This window comes from Engystomops pustulosus, chromosome 7 (genome assembly GCF_040894005.1).
Source record: "Engystomops pustulosus chromosome 7, aEngPut4.maternal, whole genome shotgun sequence".
Classification (NCBI taxonomy): Eukaryota; Metazoa; Chordata; class Amphibia; order Anura; family Leptodactylidae; genus Engystomops; species Engystomops pustulosus.
This window is the reverse complement of record NC_092417.1, coordinates 33,956,428-33,967,603: the sequence shown is the minus strand read 5'-3', so window position 1 is coordinate 33,967,603 and position 11,176 is coordinate 33,956,428.

Here is an 11,176-nt window from a genome sequence, read left to right as displayed (position 1 = left end):
TGCACTGTTGTGGTCTGGCTGTGTAATTGCATTAGTATGTGCCTTCTGTCATCTTATTGTCAGCTCTCTTGCCTTCCTTCTTTCTAGATAGCTTGCCAAGCAGAGAACATAGGAATGTTACTGCCAGAAGCAATGCTGGGGCCAGCTCCCTAACTTTAAAGTGCTATGTATTAGAAGCTGTCACTCCTGTTGTGAATCCCTTGACAGATGCATGATGAGTAGAGGCCAATGTGTCCTCCTATGCTGGGACTCTTGTTTCAATTCTCTTATGCAAGTTGACAAAGCAAAAAGGGAAAGAGTTGTGGGTTCTGCTGCCATGTCAAGACCAGGGCAATGTTCCTGGGATGTATACACACTCCATCAGAAGGCTGCCCCCCATCATGGCTATGCTGGAATCCATACACATAGGGGTTAAGTATTGCATGGAGCTCTGGGAAGATGACCCCAAACTGCATTGGGGACTCAGATTGTGTCTGGGTCTGACCAGTTTGTGGCTCCTTCTGTAAATGGAGACATTTGTGTTGTGCTAATAGTGGCCATTAGTAGCCTACACACGTAGAATAAGCCCCAACATCTGCCTGGTAATAGGCAAGGAACTCCCAGAGCCTGGGCTCACATTTGGGATCAGTGCAGGAGATTCTCACAAAGGAAATCTTAGAAAGCAGAGGGACCCACTTCATTATTTCCCCTTTCTATAAAGTGTGAATAAAGCATTGTATTCCCCCAATAAAAGGCACTGGGAAAGTTCATGTACAATTGGTGATTGGTATTATTATTTCCAAGGAGGATGGAAAGATTAGCAGGGTAGGGAAAAAAACTAAACAAATCCCTGTTTTTTTGGAGACATCAATTTAAATAATAGTTTGGAAATTTAGCTCCTAATTGGTTTAAACCCTGTTCACACTTGTTGATGGCAGGAGAAAAACAAACACCATACGGATAAATACATATCTTGATCAAGATAGTTTGATGAGAGATGGATATACATTAGCTAATGATAGATAGAGAGATAGATAGATAGATAGATAGATAGATAGATAGATAGATAGAAGATAGATAGATAGATAGATAGATAGATAGATAGATAGATAGATAGATATGAGATAGATATGAGATAGATAGATAGATAGATAGATAGATAGATAGATAGATAGGAGATAGATAGATAGAAGATAAATAAATAGATAGATAGATAGATAGATAGATAGATAGATATGAGATAGATAGATAGATAGATAGGTATGAGATAGATAGATAGATAGATAGATAGATAGATAATTACATTCCTGTTGTGGAATCATGTTGTATTTCTTGTCATCATCTCTGTGTTTTCATCATATTGCAGTGTGTCTTTGATCAAGATGTGTCTTCTCTTCCTCTTTCTTTCTTCTTCTATTTCTTCTTCTTCTTATCATTATTAGTATTGTTACCATCATCAACATATTTTACATTGTTTCTTCCAGTTGGAGACATCAATTTAAATAATAGTTTGGAAATTTAGCTCCTAATTGGTTTAAACCCTGTTCACACTTGTTGATGGCAGGAGAAAAACAAACACCATACGGATAAATACATATCTTGATCAAGATAGTTTGATGAGAGATGGATATACATTAGCTAATGATAGATAGAGAGATAGATAGATAGATAGATAGATAGATAGAAGATAGATAGATAGATAGATAGATAGATAGATATGAGATAGATATGAGATAGATAGATAGATAGATAGATAGATAGATAGATAGATAGATAGATAGATAGATAGATAGGAGATAGATAGATAGAAGATAAATAAATAGATAGATAGATAGATAGATAGATATGAGATAGATAGATAGATAGATAGGTATGAGATAGATAGATAGATAGATAGATAGATAGATAGATAGATAGATAGATAGATAGATAGATAGATAGATAATTACATTCCTGTTGTGGAATCATGTTGTATTTCTTGTCATCATCTCTGTGTTTTCATCATATTGCAGTGTGTCTTTGATCAAGATGTGTCTTCTCTTCCTCTTTCTTTCTTCTTCTATTTCTTCTTCTTCTTATCATTATTAGTATTGTTACCATCATCAACATATTTTACATTGTTTCTTCCAGTTCCGTTAATTATGTTTGGTTTTTTTTCATAATGTCTGCAATAGTCGGGATTAATATTCCCATTGCCACTATGATCTAGAAGTGACCTGAATATATCAAAATCAATACAAAACTGACTGTCTTTATGCATATTTTCTACATTAACAGAAACGCGTTGTATTTTCACTCCACACGGTACGAACGCTTTCAAAAATCTATGTATTATCCATCTATCTCCCTACCTATCTCTATTTTATATCTATTTCCATATATATCTCATATTTAATTTATCTATCTTTCTTTATATATATACCTATCTATCATCTATCTATCATAAAGCATATATGTATAAATCTATTATGTATCTATCCATTATATATGTATCTGCTCATAAATATCTATGACTTGTCTCCTATCTTTCTAATTATCTCTTAACTATTTATCTATCCATTTCTGTTTCTATCTCTCATATCTGTCACATATTTCTCTGTTTATATATCCATCATTTGTCTCCTGTCTATGCCCTATCTCTTTATCTATCCATTTATTTTCTATCGACTATCTATATCTCTGCTATCTGTCTCATATCTATCTCTTACATATTATCTATCATTCATCTCCTTTATATCTCTCCTATCTATCTAATTCCTATCTCTCATATCTATCTCTTACATATTATCTATCATTCATCTCCTATCTATCGATCTATCGATCTATCTATCTATCTATCTATCTATCTATCTATCTATCTATCTATCTATCTATCTATCTATCTATCCTTATTCTATTCTCTTGTTTCAGTTTGTAATACAACCAGTCATTGCTACCATGTAAAGCCTAATAGAATATTGTCAGAAATCAATGCAAATCTTTCCTCCTCTCAGTCTTGGCCCCTGTGTATGCTTTGTGTGCTCAGAGGTCAATTCCTAGAAACATTTGTCTGCGGTTTCTTCTAAAACCTCAACATAAACTTCCCCCATCACCAATAGACAAGGAGGAGGGTTATTAAGTAATGACTTGCTTCATTCCTGTAATGGTGCCCATGTAGTAGAGTGATCAGTGAGGAGCAGATCTTTTAATACTGTAAATTTATTAGTCAGATCGATGGAGCTTTGCTTTATCCTGCATTCTCAGAATGTCCTGTAGGTGGCGCTGGGTGGAAGCTTTTTTGTATATATTCTACAAGGAGAAAAAAATTATATTTCAGTGCATTTAATTCTCTTCATTTACAAGAAACCCCCTGAAATGTGTTTGGTCTCCACATGCCTGTGAATAAAAAAAAATCTGTTTGAATAAATAGCTTCTTTCTAAACATGTTGTTGTCAGTGTTAAACACCCTATGTCATTTTTCTTCAAACACTAACATGATTACACCCAATTATAGATGCAGCAAGTCTTCCTTATTCTACAGTCTCTAATAAAACCAGACATAATGGATCCTGTTCTGGATCCTGCCTCTTTTTTTTTTTTTTTTAGGTAATTTGATTGAATTACACCTTCAATGTGTCTGGAGTTTCCCATCCATTTCATCCCCCTTTTATGTCTAGAATAAAAAAAATCCTATTAATATTTGGAGGTGATGATCAATGTTTCTTGTTGTGTTTTCTGCTTGGGTTTGCATTGTTACTAATGTAACAGAAGCCACATCTTAGGTATTGTTTGGGGATCTGGTTTTGTTGTGGATAATGCCTTGCAAAACAAAGGGACAAGCAGAGACAAGTTGTGCAGTTATAATATTTATCAAGGGATGTTGGATATAGACACAAGTGCAACAGAAAAAAAAAATATCATACAAAAAGCCAATTACATCTCTCCCAGCAATTAGTGCAATTATCTATATACTGTTCTTATGTGGCAGGGGCTGAGGTATTAGAGGAGACTGTTGCAGGTTGTGTTTATAATCTCCTGGAGATTACACCTTTACATACTGCATCAGATTATCAAGCTGGAACACAAACAACAACATTATAATCACTGCACAGAAACACACAATAGAAATCCTACAGCCCTGCCATATGCTAAGGCAGCAAAACAAGGTGCAATGGGAAAGGGGATGGGGGGGGGGGAGAAATATTTTATTTGTGGTGAGAAGATGCTGCACACAATGGATACAATAAAGTCAGCTCCACCTGTAAATCAGGGCTGGAATGGAAGTCTCATTTTCCTATAATACTGTCTCCATGCAGGATTCAATGTACATCTTATGCTTTACCAATGTGTCAGATTACTTTGCAGTATCTTTCTTGATCTAAAATGTTATTATTATTACTTTTAGTTGAATAATATTTCTTTTATTACAGTATTATAATGGTGGATGTAATTATGGTAAATTTAATGGTTATTCTGTTATCATCATATTATTATTATGTATTTATTTTTATTATTTTATTATGAATAATATTATATGAATATATTATATCATTATACATATTATTGTAAATATAAATGTGTTTATTAACATGATGTATTCATAATTTTTTATTCACATAATAAATGTTATTATTTTATTATTATTACTATTGTTTTTTTACTACTGTTATTTTTAACAATAATAATAAAATATGGATATATTACCTCATTAAAATATAAATCTCCATATGCACGTTTATTCACATTATTTTGTACTTGTTTTATTCTTCATATCATAAATATTATTTTTATTTGAATTTTGCTAATTCGTATTTTATTATTAATTTAGTAAATTTTATTATTTTTTATTAACATAATAAAATTTACTAAATTAATAATAAAATACGATTTTTTTATTAACATGATCTAACTATTATTATTATTATTATTAACATGATAAATATTGATATTTTATTGTAATTATTTTATTATTATTCTATGGTTCTTATTGTACTTATATTATTATTCCATTATTATTGTATTGAATTTTTTTAAAATTGCCATTATAATTATTATCCTTTTTAATTATTGTCATGATTACTGTTATTTATGACATCAGCGACTGATATCTTTACTAAATCTATAAGATCATAAAATGTTTTTTAAAAAAAGATGTATCTGTGTCCATTATTTGTCCACTTAACACCAACAGTAACACACCATATTGTCAGTAGCATTTTATTCCCTGTAGACAAGCTATATGTGTATCTAGAGGGATGATGGGGATGCAGGGAATGATAAGGATTATAATACTAATAAAGACGAGTCTAATCTCAGGAAAAACAATATTTTATTTTATTTTTTTATTTTTTTGCATTCGATTTTCACTATATGAATTATCTGCAAATTTAGTTGCATGAGCGAAAAAAACAGGTGAAAATGTGTGCGTTATAACATTATATATAGTGTGAATGATGGAGCAAAGGGAATGCACATCACTGCTTATAGGTTTCTTTTTTTTTTATTTAGTAGGGCATTTGTGCAAAAGATCGATTCATGATAGATAGATATGAGATATATAGATGATTTATAGATTGATAGTGATGAAATAGATAGATAATAGAGTGGATATATAAGTGATATCTAACCATATAATAGATAGAATATAGATAGAATAGATGTGAGATAGATAATATATAGAGTTGTCCAATGTAACATACACCAAGAATAACTATAAAGTATCGGTGGGAGGGGGGTTTGTACCCCTCTATTAATACTTTTAGAGAGTATTTCCTTGTATTAGTATGATAGTGTCTGAAGAGCTGTGATATATAGTGAAGTCATGGGAGGGGATAACCCCTATACTAGGACTTGCAGTCCCCCTATATGGCTGCATACAGAGAACAATAGATTGCACCCAGCTCACTACACAAGATACACTTTTGGTTGAGTCCCTTTAACACGGTTCACACCTCGCAGACTAATTTCTGGCATTCAGTCCCTGGAATATAGATCAGCAATTGAGGAAAGACTGTGAAGGGTCTCCATAAATCAAGCTCCATTCTTTACCCCCCACCATAATGATGAACTGGCAGACTGGGTCCTCACACCTACACATACAACACACTGGAGGTGACATCCAATGGAAGGAAGGGTCACTCTACTTTTAAAGAAACAGTTGGCTTTGGGTTGGTACACAGGGCCCCCCATCATAGAGACCCCGAAGTGTTGTCAGATCATCTACACACCAGAAGGGTTACATGAGCCTCCACTACAAAGGCCAGAGCTGTGCTCCACACTACAAGAGCTTCCCAGGAGCTCCCAGCAGATGTCATGCTACAGCATGGACTCTCCTCAGCTGCTTTTCATTGCCTTACATCAGTATTTTCCATGGTTGTACATTATCTGGGAATTTTACACTAGATGGAATTTTACACTAGATGTATTGTGGACAAGGATAGAGGAGAGGAGAGTGACAGAGATATATAGGTATTTACAAGGAAAACGAGGTTCTGCTAAGGTATCAGGTCCAATACCAGGAATACCAGGATATTATGATACACCGAGGGAAGTTGGTAGGTAGGTAGGTAGGTATGTAAATAGGAGATAGATAGATTGATAGACAGAGATAAAGAGATAAAAGAGATATATTAGACATATAGACAGAGAGATAGAAATAAAGAGATAGATAGATAGATAGATAGATAGATAGATAGATATGAGATAGATAGATAGATAGATAGATAGATAGATAGATAGAAAATAGATAAGATAGAACTGTTCATTACTGTTAGATATGAGATAGGTAGATATATAATATATGACAGATATACAGATACTAGATAGATAGAGGATAGATAGATAGATAGATAGATAGATAGATAGATAGATAGATAGATAGATATGATATATATAAAGAGATATATTGAAAATACATAAGAAAGATGGATACATTTAATAGATATGAGCATGGAATGGGTGGATTGAAAAAAAATTACCAGTAGATAGATGGTATATTTGATATAGATGGATGTCTAAATAGATAGATGGAGAGATAGATGGAGAGATAAAGAGATAGGTAGCATAAAGATGGCTAAAAAAAAAGCTTAAATGTAGCAAAACATTAAAGCAGTGGTAATGGATGAACATACACACTGAATTCTGAATCTATCTATCTATCTATCTTCTATCTATCTCATATCTATCTATCTATCTATCTATCTATCTATCTTCTATCTATCTCATATCTATCTATCTATCTATCTATCTATCTATCTTCTATCTATCTTCTATCTATCTATCTATCTATCTATCTATCTATCTATCTCATATCTATCTATCTATCTATCTATCTATCTATCTATCTATCTATCTTCTATCTATCTATCTATCTATCTATTATTGACATACAGGAAGCAAATGTGAGTATGAGGTTATAACTTATTACTAGAACATGGCCTCCATACAGATCGAACATATCCTGCTCACAAGAGCTTGCAATCTAATCGGAATCCCGGAAGCCCTGCTGATTCTCCTGAACCTTGTGACTTGCTTGCATCACTTTAAGAGAACATTAGAGTAGAGAAAAGACTGGTAACATGAGGGATTCCTTGCTCTGAGTGGTGATTATATGGGTAACCTTCCCACCAGCCTTCCCTGCCTCCATCCTATGGTTATACATGTAGTAGTGTAAGTGCAAATTAATCAGCAGGTCTACATCAATACACAGCACACAGAGCAGACACCAGGCACTGAGCTCCTCACTACTAGGAGGTTAACTCCTTTCTAGTACTGAGTGCAAGGCCTGCATTCACTTATACTATACAGGACCTCTCCCAGCTCCTATGTCCTGTACACATGTGGACTGGGACCTGCAGAGACCATGACTGGGGATGAGGACTTCCCTGATCCTCTTCTCTCTTTCTCTCTCTCTCTCCTCATATCTGCTTTTTCTCTTTCCCTTTTTTCCTTTCTCCTGGTTTTCAGGCAAATGTTCCTGTGCCATAATGTTATGATGGAAACCTGGTGAAATGACAAGCCAGGAACAAGCATGTCTTATCATTAGCTTCCCAGATCAGTGTAGTACAAGGGATTGTGTCACTGGGTTCTGTGTGTTTGTGTATATATATATATATATATATATATATATATATATATATATATATATATATATATACATATATGGGTAAGTGCCTATACATAGATACATCCGATGTTTGTGGGTGAATGCATCACTGTGTGTGAGTGTATATATATAATTTTAGTGGATGAGTGTCTATGTATGTATTTATGTACTTCTTTGTGTGTGGGTGCATATATGAATCACGTGATGATGTCTATATACAGATATGTGTGTGTATATTGAGCATGCATGCCCTCCTGTATAAACTTATATTTGTATATAATGTGCATTGTATAGGTTTGCACCCACATATATACATATGTCTGTCTGTGCATGTATGGATGCCTTCCTGTGAATTGTCTTGCACCCACATAATATATATATATATATATATATATATATATATATATATATATATATATATATTGGATTTTGTGTGTGTATGAAAGCGTGAAATATATATCTCTATGTGTGTATGAATATGTGGCATATATACATTTATGTGTGCTTGAGTTTCTATATATTTTTCTCCATGGATGTCAATGTGAATGTGTGTAGATTTCTTTTTTTGTGTGTGACATTTGTTATGTATGCATTTGTGCTTTTATATGTATGAATATGTGCATTTTAAGTATATACATATATTTATGTGAACATGGATTGATATCTCAGTAAGCCAGTGTGTGTGTGTGTGTGCATGAATGTGTCTGTATACATGTTTGTGTGTATGTATATGTCTATGTGTGTATGTATTGAGTATATACATATCTTTACGTGTGATTTCTACATGTTTATGTGTAGCTATGACTTTCTATATTTCTATCTACGTGTACATCAGTCAATGTGTGTATGGATATAATTTATGTTTATATGATTTATGTGTTTGTATGTATTTGTGTGTACATTTAAATATATAAGTGTTTTAAGTGTTTGTATTGAGTGTATACATGTATTTATAAGTGCATAATCCTTATCTCTCTCCTAATGTACATCAATGTTTTAGTATGAATGTGTATAGCAAGTGTATATATATATATATAGATATATATATATATGTGTGTGTGTGTGTGTGTGTGTGTGTGTGTGTGTGTGCACGAGGTCCTATTTCTTTCCTTATGTATATCAGCCAGCGTGTGTGTTTGTGTATTATTGTATATAAAGAATCTGCTTGTATGTATGTATTTATGTGTATATATATAAATATATATGTGTGTGTATGAACATGTGCATATGGAGTATACACATCTATTTATGTGTGCATGACTTTCTATATATCTATCTACATGTATGTCATCCTGTGTGTGTGTTTGCTCTGAATGTGCTGACAACCTGCAGATCTCTTAATGAGTGATAGGGTTGGGCTGCTCAGATCTGCCACAGTTTGTGGTGTGAATGCCCCTCACTGAGAAGTTTGGTTCTTTCTCCTGTTCTTGCAAACTTAATGGTATAACCTGTAACCAAACCCCTCGGAATAAGGAGACACTAAACACAGTAACATCTAATCACCTCCACTCTTAGCACCCATGCCAGCTGCTCAGGATTACATAGGATTTGGAGCTGGCACAACTCGTGTTAATTATATTTTTATGGCAGTGCATTATATGGTCTTCTCTAAATGAACGATCTGTCATGTGTGCAAATGAGAATCTTCTTAGTGTTTATTTGCATTTGCAGCAATTGTCTTCTTTTCACCAATTATCTCCAGTTCGCCCAACAGATCTGGAGGAGACATACTGCACATACTGCATACTAAGCTGGCACATGCCAGGAATCTGTAACTCCATAGTCATGGACTGATAGTCTTACCCTGCAGACAGCTGGCAAGAACAGCTCTGACACAGTAAAGGCCTACTATACGATCATTTATAGCAGATAGAGAGAGATAGAACAAAATAATAGGTAAGTAGAAATAAACATATGCAATAAGTAAATGGAAAGATACATAAATATAAGAAAGAAAGAAAGAAAGAAAGAAAGAAAGAAAGAAAAAGAGAAAGAAAGAAAGAAAGAAAGAAAGAAAGAAAGAAAGAAAGAAAGAAAGAAAGAAAGAAAGAAAGAAAGAAAGAAAGAAAGAAAGAAAGAAAGAAATGAAGAAAGAACTGGTCGATAAACCAATAGATAGATAAATAAATAAATAAAAGACTACTATAGTATGAAGAAAATGTAGACAATAGATAGATACATACATATAACATATAGATATATGTGTAAAAGAATAGATAGATGAACAATAGATGACAATATAGTTTGGATATATAGATAGATAAGTATGTGAAAAAAATAGATAAACAAATAAATTATAAATATAGATAGATTTATAGATATAGATAGATATGAGAGAGATAGATAATCGATTAAAAATTGATTTATAAAAGAAAGATAGAGATAGATAGATAGATAGATAGATAGATAGATAGATAGATAGATAGATAGACATATAGCTATGAGATAGATATTTACTTACATAGTCAGGTACATGATAGATGAATAGATAGATGATAGATAGATAGATAGATAGATAGATAGATAGATAGATAGATGGATAGATAGATAGATAGATATGAGATAGATAAATAACTAAATAGATAGATGATAGATAGATAGATAGATAGATAGATAGAGATAGATAGATAGATAGATAGATAGATAGATAGATAGATAGATGATTGATTGATTGATTGATAGATAGATAGATAGATAGATAGATAGATAGATAGAGATAGATAGATAGATAGATAGATAGCTAAATAGATAGATGATAGATAGATAGATAGATAGATAGATAACTAGATAGATAGATGATTGATTGTTTGATAGATAGATAGATAGATAGATAGATAGATAGATATGAGATAGATAGATAGATATGTAGATAGATAAATAGATAGATATGAGATAGATAGATATGTAGATAGATAGATAGATAGATAGATAGATAGATAGATAGATAGATAGATAGAGTGTAAACTTTATTCTGGAGTCTCCACACTTGATCTTGACATGTTTTCTGAAAATCTTTCCATATCCAATCCACAGGAGATTTGGTGAGTAAAAGCCATGTACTTGTAATGTCACCGAGTGCCCTGATGAGAGGAGCTTTCAGGAACTTTCCCAGGA